At 46.8% G+C, this 14,242-nt stretch overlaps 1 pseudogene; it reads right to left on the bottom strand.

The window, feature by feature from the left end:
• Positions 1-221: 221 nt before the first annotated feature.
• On the bottom strand, positions 222-4,452 carry LOC149357270 (uncharacterized; annotated as a pseudogene).
• Positions 4,453-14,242: the final 9,790 nt, after the last annotated feature.

The following is a 14,242-nucleotide window of genomic DNA, read 5'->3' on the forward strand; positions in this document are numbered from 1 at the left end:
CAAAGTAGCTCAATAATTAAGGAGGCGAAACGCTAGGCACCAATGTGCTGTGTGATGTTAGTGCGCGTTAAACAACTCCAGGTGGTTTAAATTGTCCAAAGCCCTTCAATACGGCTTTCCTCATAGACTTTGGGACATTAAACCACAAAAATCAAACCAAACCAGCAATAAGCAATCATCTAAAGAGTGAGAGCTAGGTATAGGTGAAAGAAACACACTTCCTACGCCCATAAATACACAAAGTTGCTCACTAAAGAAAATGGCACAAGTTTTAGGTCCCTTGTGAATGAAAGAACTTTGAACAGGTGGTTCAACTCAACAGTGCCATACTTCACGGCACTGCATTTTATTGGGCGCACAAGAGCATACGTGGGACCACAGCTAATGATGCTTACAATAACAGCAAAAGTGCCATTCAGCAACTGCACCACGGAGTTATTTGTCTTTTTGTTTCTGGCATAGCTTTCACCAGTGAATATGCGACCATTTTGACATAAGTGAGCAAATTCAACACTGTTTTCTACCTGTAGCTCTTCAGTTAAGGTGCTACTGCTGGCAGAGGGCACGTAAGGCCTTCCTCGGCCAAAGAAGCGCAACCCCTCAGAGATGAACACACTTTTATTGGTTTGTACTGCATCTAGTGAAGCACAGTACTGAATGGCACCTTCATGGGTAGAAAATTTCATGCATGTATCAACTACTCCCTCAATCTGCAGCACACGACACAGCTGATGAGGAATACCATTGGCAGCCTTGACAGCCTCCTTCAAGATGCCATTCCCTGCCTCGAACGGATACGCAGAGTGAGCCCATAATGGACCCCAGTGCCGTACACTCTTGCCAATGTGGAGAAGCTGGTGCACATTATAAGTCATACTTGCTTTTCTATAAAGGATTTGAGTGCGGCCATGGAAGTCCAGGAGGAGACTCTCTGCAAGAGCAAGGTCAGGAAATGACACCTTGTGTTCCAGCAGGATATGCAAAGCCTCCACCAGATATGCCCAGTGCTGCAGGTACTTCCTGTCCAAAATGCCATCCAGCACAGGCACGCTATAGAAGAGCACCCAGTTCTCGAATTCCTTTGCCTTCCACCATCGCCTCTCTTTTGTGGACCTTGGTGTGCACTTGACATCTCTGGGAGGTGCGATGCTCATCAATTCATCTACTGCAGCCTGACAGCGACCTAAGTAGAATGGAGAGCCTGCTGACTAAAGCCACATGTTCAGAAACTGGCGCCCCACTCCCAACAGCATACAGTGCATATAGTCAGGAACGAAGCTCCACACTATATTGAACTGCTGCAAGTTGATGAGTGCGGAGAAAGATTTTACGCCATTAATAGGTCTCTCCTCTACAACTGCCCTCTCCATGTCTGAAATCATCTGCTCGTCGCTCCTTTCAGCAGTGTCTACTTCGTCTACAGGGTACTTTGTTGACCTCCCAACCCTCTCCCCTCTATGCAGGCACCAATTACAGCCGTAGTATCCGTTAAACTGTGTCAAACCCTGCATGGGGGCCCTGGCCACAGAATGAACTGCACAACAAATGCAGAAGGCCTTGAAGTTTTGTTTTTTGCCTTTATGTTCAAGTTCAAATCTTTCCTGTGATAATTTGTTCAAAACCTCCACAAAGGCACCCTGAAAGATTCCCATACGCGGTTTGTCTCTTCCAAACCAGAGACCTGCCAATACCAAATTTTTCATTCTTTCTGTCGGTGGCAGCTCGTTAATGATAAGTTGAATAGGCCAAATTGATATACCACTCGACTTGAATACAAGGCTCCCATCTGCATTCAATGTGAAGCTGATTCTGTGCCCAGCTTGACTTGTAGCTTAGCAACAAAGTTCTGGTACATGATGCCATCGTAAATATCACACAACGTGCCATTTGACTGGAGTGGCTGTGTCAGGTCGAGAAAGCTGCGATTTTGTAACACCTTGCACAGCTGTGAGGGAAGGTCTAATAGCACAAAAAAGGGTGCATCTGCCATGGCAGATGACCCACAAGAATGACCACATACAGAGCATTCCAGGGGAATGTCTGCTACTGCCTCGTCAACATATACTGTGCAGTGTGGGCAATAATAATGGAAGCTCATACTTGTCCCAGTGCTTTGCAAAAGCTTGCTCATCGTGTGCTTCGACTGGGGAAGGACAGGGTGGTTAAAAAACCATTTATCATATCAATGAGGCGCAGCAGAGCACTATATGTTAAGTTTGCCCTAAGTGCATACCTCAGAACCATTAACAGCATATCACCTGCTGTCACAGTTAGCACTAACGACAGCATGTCCTTGAAGAGAGAGACAAATGCACCAGTTGCATCTTGGCTTGTGCTCTCACTGGTGGCATGACATTTCTGCATACATAAGGAATTCACTATCAATATTCAGGATGCACTCTTCCAGCGATACAAGTTTATATGTGCTGCACTCACGGACGTTACGAGCACCACCTCTCAGCGCTAATTCTAGCTTTCACAGTCTAGACCAGAGAGGGTTGTGACATGTAGGTTATATAACGTAGTCTGAAACATGGCAGCCGATGACACCTGTGCAAACTGTATGATACACAAGAATGGCAGGTTGATGGACCTTGGACCTTCACATCCATCTTGGCAATAGCAACCAGTGCTAACAAAACAATAACATTTAAACAGGCGCAAGCTAAAACAAATACCACAGAGGTCTACTATGTCTCAAATGCTCGAGCGGTGCTGTGCTGATGAAGGGCAGCGAAATCTCAATTTTAGAGATAATACTTCAGCTTGAGCGCAGCCAGATCGACGTGCACATAAACCATGCAGGCACAAGCACCCTGCCACCGATATAGCAAAGCAGCTGCATTAAACTTTCACTTCAAGCACACACTCAATTGCTGTAGACAAGGATTATCATTCTCACATTTGGATACAGGTGGGGAAAAAAATAAAAAACAAATAAAAAGATCAAAAGTGCCTTTAAAAAAATTTGGCAAGATACGCATTATTAGGCTCTTTTCTCGATGGCATTGCATAACCCTCCTCGCAGCGCCATCCCTCCTCCTCCGCTCTAAGAGTGTGTTCGTCGTATTTTTTCATTTTCCATTGTTTACCGGATGTTTCTATTGCACTGATCTGTGCACCTTGTTTGAATTATTCGTAGCGGCGACTTGGGGTTCCCACGTTGAACTTACACTCATACCGCGAAAACGTTACCATGTTCAGGAACTGCCGGATAAGTGTTGTATTTTGCATTCGAGGGAAAAGGCAAGAAATTAATTTATGCTTTGAGCAAAGGCAGCAGGAATGAAACTAACTAGATGCAGCATCTTTATTCTCTCTGTAGACTTTTTGAGAGCTGGATTCATTCCTTCTAGGACAGTGGCAAGCAGTAGGTCAACTGCACACAATTTTATTTTCCTCTGGTACGAATAATTCAAACAAGGTGCACCGATCAGTGCAATAGAAACATCCAGTAAACAACCGAAAACGAGAAAATACGAGGAACACACCCTTAGAGCGGAGGAGGAGGGGCGGCGCTGCGAGGAGAATTATGCAACGCCAACGAAGAAAGAGCTCATTATTATTACTTTTTTTTTTCAGACTGATGCCACTTCATGCATGGCGCGTAAAGAATATATATATGGTGTTCTCACAGCTTTATTCTGCTCATCCTCCGGACTGCGCGCTGCTCCAACCACGGAGTGTTCCCTGCCACTGGAGGAGCATGGTTGGATGTTTTCTTCCTCATTTATACTGATGCATCCTTGTGGTGATTGCGAGCTAGAGTCATGAAGGTCGACATTTGCAATATTATGATATGAGCTGCACAGCGTCGAAGACCTGCCTGAAGCAGCTTGTGAACTGACAGGCTTGTTTCTTGCAGTACTGCCGCTGTCCACTGTAGAAGATTCCTGTAACAACGTTTAAAGGATCAGTGGGCAGAAGCGCGGCGGTCACAAGCACACGTGATAGACATGTGGTATGCATTCAATACTCACACCTTGTTTGTTTGCAAGTGCGCGGTTGTACCAGGAGCGCATCGATTTCGGCAGCTTGAAGGTTTCATCGGGATTTAAATACTTTTTATATTGTCCTCGCTTCTGCCTCTCTTTTGGGCACTCCATTGCGCTTCCGAACTTTTTTTATAGGAACAACGCGTGTATCTTCCAGAAAATTACCGCAAACATGCCGCAAGCCACAGGTACGGCTACGGCTGGCCTTGACTACGGCGTCTCTCATAGCCTGGGTTGCTTTTGGACATTAAATCCCATAAACAAACCAACCAAACTAGCCATTCAAAAACATACTAAGTGCGAATTTTAGAAGCTAAATTTTTTACGTGGAATAAAAATAAAGCCATGGTTTAATTCAAATTTGTGTAGCAACAACACTTTCGCAAGTTTGGCCGGTTTGGCGCTTCGATTTGGAATTATCACCATCGCCACCGCCACCGTAACAGGGGCCAGCCATGGCGGTCGCTTTGTCGAAAAATGTTAGTGCAGTCTCGTGCCCATCGTTTAGGCCGGCAGAACCATGGGTACGCACAGGTACGTACGCTATGAAGATGATAAGCATTGCGCTATAGTCCCTATTGACAATATCAGGGGATATAAGGCCAGTGATGATGGTGACTTCAGGTCAGCCTACTATCCTGTGAAATGGATTGAAGATGACGGGAGCTACGATTATCGTGCAAGAGTACTGTTGCTGGGAGGTAAGTTCGAACTATCACTTTTGTCATCCACATGGGGGGTTTCAACTGCATCTCCACAGAGAAACAAATATAAACAGTGACTGTTTCAACGTTAAACGCGCACTATGCGAAAGTTGCTTATCTGCTGCCAATGCTACAGACGGTTATAATTCTGATCAAATCAGGAAATTACATCATTCAAACTTGGTATTGAAAAACCAGGACAGTAGTGCACAATCTCTGCGACAATTTCAGCACGAATAAGTGAGCAGTTCAGCCGAGAGAAGCATTTACGGTGGGCGTTTAAAGTTTTAGCGTTGCAACTATCTATATTTCAATGTGCAGTGGTCGCACGATCGACCAGCTAGAGTCTCAGATAGCGTAGTGTGAATGAGTGAATATGTGATAATTCAAACAATGTGCACACGTCGCCACAAAACTCAACGGTGTCGACATCTGTCTGTGTTTGGCAACTGATTAAGCTGCATGAAAAGCTATGCTGCACGTGCGGTCATGGATAAAAGTTTGTGGGATTTGTGTTCACTAAAAAAAAAATTTCTGTCAGGCAAAGCAGGTCAATGAAAACAGTTGAAGCCCCCATCCACTGTTATACCAATTTGCTAGCTACCGAGACAATGCAGAACTTTTGCCCTACAACTGTATGAAAACACAGGCGGCCGACCGCGAGGGCAATAACAGGCCTTAATTGTAAAATTAAGATGCCATGGAGCTGCTTTTGTTGCGTGCATAAGCTGTATTTGCCTGTCTGTTTGATAACCACATATGCAGTGAAAATCGGGTCAAATAACTGCATTTTTTTTCTGCTTGCTAAGGTAATACAAGAAAAATGGGCCATACTGAGGAAGGAATCCTTGTATCCACAATTTCAGCCCGAGCCTCCTAGGCCTAGATGCACTTGATGAATTAAGGAAAAAGGTTAAACCTTGGTCAAAAGTTGAATTCATTGAGTATATAGAGTTGTGAGACGAACTGCGGGTACACTTTTAAGAATCGGTTCTTAACTGAAATTCTTATAGTTTACTAAGCATGTCCAAATCAAGGTTCACCCCTTCAGAAGTGAATATTAGAGGAATTTTGTGTCGTTAACAATGCGATGCATACCGTATTTTCCGGTGCATAAGATGCACACTTGTATAAGATGCACCCGCCATATATGCAGGCTGTCACTGAAAAAGTTGGTACATAAGACGCACCCCAGTTAGGCTAGTGAGGCTTAATTAAACACGCTGGTGCAACCATCGCGAATGCACCGTACCTGTGAGAAATTCTTAAGCAACGCTAAGTGATAGAAAAAGGCAACACTCACGCCATACCCACCCAGGCTTTAGCAAAAAAGAAAGAAAAACGAAAGAGCTCTCCCATATTCATTTTTTTATTTTATTTATTACATACTGTTGGCCTCTCTTTGAGGCCGTAACAGGATTGGGTGCACATATGCATGAAAAAGTACACAATAAAAGACTGCAGAGAAGAAACTTTGTCCGCAACAACATTTTATTTCTACTTAAAACCTTCAAAGTCTTCATCTTCAGATGCGCTATAAAAAGGTTCGCCCATTTCTGGAGGCGACGTGGCTGAAACATTCTCTTCGCACTACGTACTCAGAGGAAACACAGTTGTCGGCTTGTCTTGATAATGGTGAGAAGCACGATTGTCGCCATCTTTTGGCATTTCACATTACTTTTGCTTGGAGCCTCCGAAATGGCCACCGGTTTGTGATTCCAGAAATCGTTATCCCCGCTGTTTCATGATAAAGTTCACCTAAATAGAAGTTGCGCACGGTAGTGTCAGGAGCTAGAGAACACCAGATGTCCGGGAGCCCATTCAGTCCCACAATCCAAATGAAACTTTGTGCATTTTTACATGTTGCAGTATCTAAGAGCCGTAAATATTTTTACCCCTGTGAAAACATTTCAGACTCTGAAGCAGATGTGGAGAAAAAAGTAAAAAACAGCGTGTCCGTTTCATGCGAATTGTGGATTCCAGTGCGAGTGAAGAAGAACGTGAGGTGATATGCATCCTCCTTTTTTTTACAGAAACCATTGGGCTCATATTCTGGTCGGTGAGACTGAGTAATCTTTTTCTGTTTTGTCCATTTATAGCAACCTAAGAAGAGGAAACACACCAGCAAAGACAGTGTTTTGCAGGCTATTGAAAAAAAAAACTTAACGAAACACATTCAGAAACAAGTCAGCAGAGGGCACTCTCGGATGCATTAATGAAAATTGAAAGCCTGAAACAGCAGCTTGAAGAGAAAGATGCAGAAGTTCAAAAGCTGAGATGCCTCAATGAGCGACTTCAGGAGAAAGTGATTTTGAGAATAGATTAGCTTGGTAGGTTGTCTTGATTTTTTAGTACTAATTAGTTTCATTGGTTCTTGTTGTCTAGATGTAACTTCATTCCAATACATTTTAGAAATGAGTGGCTACAAAAGAGTTACTGTTGGGATGCTTTGGTAACATGATTGCAACAAGTGTTACCCACACAGACGAAGCTGTTCCATGGGGTTTGGCACTGCAGCTGTGGTACTGAATGCTTTACGAGTGTAAAAACAAAGGCAGACATATCTGGCACAAATTTGGAAATGGTGCATGTGGTGGCTCAGTGGTTAAGGCGCTCGTCTACTGAACTGGAGTGCCGAAGTTCGAACCCGACCGCGGCGGCCGCGTTTCGATGGAGAAACACGGAAGGTGCCCATGTGCTGTGCGATGTCAGTGCACATTGAAGATCCCCAGGTGATCGAAATCATTCCGGAGACCTCCCCTGTGGCATCTCTTTCGTTTTCACCTCCTCCTTTATATCCCTTGCCTTACAGCGTGGTGCGGGTGTCCATCTGTATAAGTGAGACAGCTAGCTGTGTCACTTTCCTAAAAAACCTATTTTCGATGTGGAGACTGTAATGTATGCAATGAAATCGTAATATATGGCACAAACGTAACTGATGCCCGACTTAGTGATTAGTATCTTTGTGCAAGCTGCCCTTCCTAGAGTTTTTATAAAAAGCGAATAAAATTTTGAAGACAAAGCGAAACTCTTAGTCAGTTGTTCCTGCAGTGAAAACATGTCCGAAAAAAAAACTGCACAGTCTCGTCTGATTTCTGTCTGAATGTGAGGCCAACAAATAATGCTCAAGTTTTACTCCCTGGATTCGCATAATGAAGCTGAAAAGCAGTGGCCACCACTGATGTGTATACTGGGCAGCAGAAATATCTATAGATATTTTAAACGTTGTGTGCGGGCTGGTTGTCGATGACAAGCAGTATTTATTGAAGATAGGAAGTGGGCATATGAAGACACAAGGGTGTGGCTTGATAGTGCACGATATTAAGTCACTGGCAGTGTGACATCAGAGCTGTTTCACTGTGCTACAAAGCTTACATTTGCTACTTCATGCATATGATATATTCATATGTGTGCGCTATAGTGACTAATGTGTATCCCTGTGCTTGTTTCAATACTTTTCTATAATATCCCAGCCCTGAAAAATCTAACTCCGGCTCCTGAGAGGAAGACCTCAGCAGTCTCAGCAGCAGTCGCCACTCCAGCTACAGAGACTGCTGCCATCTACAATACAGAGGACTCTCCTCTGTTTGAAACTCAAGATGACATGGTATACCTGGATGCTTTCTCAAAAGCCTGAAATAATGGATTAATGAATAATAATAGCTGGGCAAAGTTTAATGCAGTTGTCGACTTGGAAAATAGGCATGAATAGCTGTATCTCATTGCTTGGAGGTGGTGTTGTGTGTGCTGAAATAATGCACTTTTCATTTGCTTCTGCAAAGCAATTGCAAACTACTGACATCTTCGTTCATTTTTGAAAATAATGGCATAATTTGTTTTGCAAATTTATTTTGCATTTAAGACTGCAAAATTTAACATAAATACTCCTTTTCAAGCACTTTGGATGATAGAGTATAATTAATGATGTGCATAGAATGCATACAAATCTGCTGTTTTATATCTGCAGGTTGACATCGGGGAGGGGATCCTCATCACTAAAAACACTTGGACCAGAATCAAACAGTTGGAGAAAGACAGCATGTTTGTACAGGAGCTCCTGGTGGCAATTTGGGGCACAGAAGCACTGAGGGGTCGTTCCCTTCAAGGTAGCAATGTCACTATTTGACTATCGGAAAGATGATGCTTTTAAGAAGCCCTTTCCTGTTTATATATATATATATATATATATATATATATATATATATATATATATATATATATATATATATATATATATATACACACACACACACACACACTGCAATATGTCATTTTCACAGGCAAACATAGCCCTAAGTACCCGGACTGTGAGAGGAAGTGCCCGTTAACGCTACTAAAAGTGACAGTAATGCACGGTGAGTACTTACAGCTGCCTAGGGCAGTTTTAATCTGTTCTCTGTCTTGCTGCACTGCTTGCGCTTGTTATGAGCGGTACGTGAGAATCCTTTGAACATTGTCTTCCTCAAAGCTTGTGTTTTTCTGCTTATTGTGGCAGCAATTAAAGCACAAGTGCTGAAGCAGATTTTTCAGTTAGCCAGATTCGATATTTCAACAAGCAAAATGAGGCCAGCATTGTTACTGCACTTAAATTTAGGGGTGTGCGAATATTCGATAATTTCGAATATTCGATCGAATAGCACAGTATTCGATATTCGCTTCGAACCGAGTTCTCGGTATTCGAAATTTCGAAGTATTTGTCTCGCGCGAATAGTGTTACTGGGACGCTTGCCCGCTTGCTTTATGTGGTTTCGGTTACGAGTGTTGCCGCATAGATGGCTTTTTTTTATCGCGCTTTCAAGGCTCGGGGGTCAGTCAATACGCAAATCACGATCAGGCCGGGGTCCAAACCCAGCGACAAACGAAAGAAAAGTGAGGGCGACGCGCTCTTGCGAAAGATCCTGCGTTCTGGCCGTTTTCGAACCTCCGCACTAAGGCTGCCATAAGCCGCGTCGCTGCCACCGGGTCGAGGCAGACGCAATGAAGGAAGAACACAGCCGACAGTCGTCTAAGCTTCAAAACAAGAAACCTCAGTTTATTGTCAGCGAACCCTTTATATATTCTGGCTGGCGGTGACGCTATCGATGACCTCGGACGCCGCAAGTGTTCGAACGCGGGCATCGCTTGGCCGCGTTCATCCCCCCCCCCCTCTTTTTTTTCCAATAGAACTGCGGAAAAGATTATCTGATAGGACAGCGAAGATAAACACGCAGCCAAGATAAACACGATGATCCTTCAGCTTGATAAGCGAAGCAACGCTCCGGCAAACAGCAGCCGCGAGCTGCTAGTGAAATGCAAAAAAAATAAAATGCATCGTGCGACAGGACTTGTCAGAGTGACGGCATAGGCCGGGAAGAGCGCCAGTTTGCCGCACCAAACCCGAGGGAGACAGAGCAGAGCCGACGTTTCCATGCGAGCACCCCTCGGATAGCGAAATAGACGCGCTAATCTCCGGCCGCAAGGTGCATGGCGATGCATTTGAGCCATGGGCGGCGCGTCCTGAACGCTCTGTCCCCGACAGTACGGCCAACCTATCGGTGCTGTGGGAGCTGTGGATACGCGATGGTGCGATGCTGCCAGTGCTGCTAGGAGGTCCGGTCAGCCTATGTTCCATTTTAGCATCTTTGGACGCAGCAGTCCCATCGGCGTAACCGAAAAGAAGGCGCAATCCAAGCCAAGAAGTGAGGATCCTAAACTATAGAAACGCAAGCAACGCAAGTGGCAAGTCGGTGCACCGAACGTGATTGCCTAGCTCAGTGTTGGATATTCGACCCGTTCGACCACTGGTCACCGGTAGTGCAGAATTCATTATTGTTCTCAGTGCTCTTGCTGCAGTGTAGTGCAGTTACTCCTATGGTTTCAGTTATTGGTTGTACTACTGGCACCGTTCTGTTATACTGTCATTTTTTGTATTTTATCTGTAGTTCCTTATTAGAAAGCAGGCGGTATATTTATGTGTTACAACTTTTTATTACCAAACCGGTAAAAATTGTTCTTAACTCACTTTAGGTGCTCTCTTAAAATTTTGAAGCACGGTTTTAAATAAAGCCTCAGTGCAGTATGTAATGGCACCGTGTGTTAAGAAAATAAATGGTTTTCGAAATGCCTACTGTCATTCAGCCTTTTTTTAGTGCCAGAAGTACTATTCGAACTATTCGCTTCGAAATTATTCGAAGAAAACTGCTATTCGCTTCGAATTCGCTTCGAATCAAAAAAACACTTTTCGCACACCCCTACAATTGAAAAGGTGGTTGAAAGAATTGGATAGAATAAGTGCTTGTATTTGTTGGAAATATCATTGTGAGGTTATGTACAAAGGATAAGCACAAGTGTATGGCCAATATGCAATCAAACTGCTTCTTCAAAAATGTGCAGTGCATTCATCAATGTGAGGTTATGTACAAAGGATAAGCACAAGTGTATGGCCAATATGCAATCAAACTGCTTCTTCAAAAATGTACAGCGCATTCTACTATGACAGTTTGGAAGTTTACATACAGCGCTGTAGAAGCAAGGCAGCATACTTGCATTGCCAAACTCTTGAGTCTCCTTTTGCTTGTATTGTTCATAATGTGCAGTTTCTCTTTATGGAAACAGAATGCTACAGGGAGCACCTGGCCAAACAGGGAATATCGGCACATATGCTTTTCCTGGCTACGAAGCAGATGAATCATTATGTCGTTGAGAAACTTGCCAACATTGAGAAGGTGGCCAACAAGTGCGTATAATTCATGTTGTACTTTGCGTGGCTTTGTACCTAGACGTCCAGTTTTGTCATTAATGGTGCTAGCATGCTTTTCATGAGTCTATCACAACAGTCTGCCCACCTGGAGGGTGACTGTAAGTGAAGTAGAAGGCTTATAATTAAGTCTGTAATTTTCTATTATGGGTATTGGTCAGGTTTGGTGGTCTCGCTTTTGTGCCAAGTGAAACTGGTGCTTTAATTAATGTTTTGCTTTTTCTTACCGTAATCTTGTTTTGGTTTCATTTTGCAGGCAGGAACATAGAGGAGAGCAGTGAAGGCATCACGGCTTTTTTTTTTCTGCCATGAAGATTGCTTCGCATTCACGAGCAGCAGCCTGACTACGCCCACTGCTTGGCAGAGGCATCTCCCATGTCTCTTCAATTAACCCTGTCCTTTGCCAATTGTAGCCACCGTATCTCCGCAAACTTCTTAATCTTGTTGAGGATTTTGCGGGGTCGCAGCGGAGCACCAGACAGAGACGACCAGCGTGGCAGGCTTCTAGTTCCGGACTGCCCGTGCCGGGCGTGCGCCACGAGCACGCGCTGTCCGTCTTTATTTTCCTCTAGCGCGCGCTGTAACGCCGATCTCAGCGCCGGCGCTTTATAGCGTCGCCGGGCGCTACAGGGCCCCCCGCCTAGACGGAACGGCGAAATGTACGCGCCGACGGGGTACGGATGGAGGTCACGCGATGGAGGGAGGGTCCGGTAAGTTCATGTCAGGGTCCGGGAAGAGCCATCGGGTGGAGGGCGCGGATTCAGGTGGACGAGCCTGGCTGCTGCGCAATGAGCGAATGATGCATGGTGCCGAGCTGACAAAGCATATTAGGGCAATGGAGGCCATGGTGGGGCCGTCACCGACTGTAGTGCTGCCCGCTGGCACAAGTGTCATTGGTGCTGGACCGTTGCAGCTGATGTTGGCGGGAAGCTGGCACACAGAGTACGCCGTCACAAGCAAGGGAGCGGTCGAAACGGCTCCGTGGACAGATGTGGTCTTTATCATGGTGTCGTGTCGCTGCTGTAGCGCCAGCTTCAAGTCGTCCAAATAGGTGGAAATGGCTGGCTTACATGGCTCAGGTGCCCCTGATGTAGGGCGAGAGCAGTGCGGTCCGGCCACTAGGGTTGGCACAGGTGTGACCGACGAGACAACGGTGACAGCTGTGGTGATGACGGAGGAAGTTGCTGGGTTCAATCCCAGTTGCTGAGGTAAAGCGGGAGTGGCCGTCCGGAGCGACTGGCCAGTGCTGATGCGCGTGTGGGCATGGTCGGACTTGAGAGCAAGCGCTGACACTGGGTCAGGAACTGTTTCAGGCAAAGTGGGGCTGGAGACAATCGCCGTGCTTGTTACTGCTGTCATCGGGTTGGCTTTCTCATCCTGCTCCTGATGACGAGTAGTGCTCTGCGGACCTTCTGAGGGGCTGGGAGTGTGACAAGCAGGCTTGGTCGTTGTCGAGGGCTCTTTAGCATCAGCGGGTGACGGCTTCAACCTCACAGAAGAGGCCTGCAGAGCTGTTGGCGGTAGTGACGAGGTAGATGGAGATGCCGGAAGCCTCGGCACGGCTGCTGCCGCAGAGTCGTCTTTGGCTGCAGGAGGCTCTGGCGACAACGCCACTGAAGCGCAAAGAGGCAGGGCCAGAGACGCGGGTACGATAGTAGTGAGAGAAGGACGCGAGGCGAAGCTCGTGCGTATCCCACCTGGTGTGGCGTCGAGAGAGACAGCCGGGCTGGAGACGCTGGACGGGAGTGGCGGCGAGGCGGCGAGGGGCTGCTGAGGCGGGCCGGGTTCTGATGAAGGCTGCGTGGGCGCGAGCGAGGCCGGTGCAGGGCCAGAGGCTGGCGGCGGCGAAAACGGGTCCGCTGCGTCGTAGAGCGGCGGCGGAACGTAGTAGGCGCCGAAGTACGCCAAGACGGCCGCACGCAGCGCATCGTATGGCCGGCCGCCGAAAGCAGAGTAGGTGAGCCGACGCAGGAGGTCGGCCGGGAGGATGTCACAAAGGACTTCGTGTTTGAACGGCTGGATGGTGATGCCGTTCAGGTACATCGCAGCCTCCAGTTGGGCGAACCACCCGCCGACGCCTGCAGGCCGGAACGCCGGGAGCGGCGGGTCGAAACTTGGGTGCTGCCAGTACGCCATGCTGGAACGCCGCTGCGATAGAAGGCACGGTTCGCCGGGTCACCACTGTTGAGGTATTAGCGGGGTCGCAGCGGAGCACCAGACAGAGACGACCAGCGTGGCAGGCTTCTAGTTCCGGACTGCCCGTGCCGGGCGTGCGCCACGAGCACGCGCTGTCCGTCTTTATTTTCCTCTAGCGCGCGCTGTAACGCCGATCTCAGCGCCGGCGCTTTATAGCGTCGCCGGGCGCTACAATCTCATCCGCCTACCTAACTTTCTGCCGCCCCCTGCTATGTTTGCCTTCTCTTGGAATCCACTCCGTTACCGTTAAAGGGAGACTGAAGCACTTTTTTTGAAAATCGGGCTGGCAGCGGCATCCTATAGTTTTTCATGCCGTGCACTGGAATATCGCATCGAAATCAGGCAAAAACAAGCGCGAATTGCCTTTTTTAGACGAAATATGCGGCCTGTGCCGCGCGGCGCGCCGCCGCCCGTGATTGGTCAAGAGAGGTCGTGACGTCACTTTGAGGACTGGAGAAGCTGCCGATGCGGATCCGGCGCTGCGTTGAGTGCAGATCGCAGCTTTCCGTGTCGTTGTAAAAGCGAATACGGCGACTATTTTTTTACCCGCCGCGGTGGCTCAGTGGTAAGGCGCTCGTCTACCGAGCCGGAGTACCCGGGTTCGAACCCGA

This window comes from Amblyomma mixtum, chromosome 3 (genome assembly GCF_055824585.1).
Source record: "Amblyomma mixtum isolate Tamu chromosome 3, ASM5582458v1, whole genome shotgun sequence".
Taxonomy (NCBI): Eukaryota; Metazoa; Arthropoda; class Arachnida; order Ixodida; family Ixodidae; genus Amblyomma; species Amblyomma mixtum.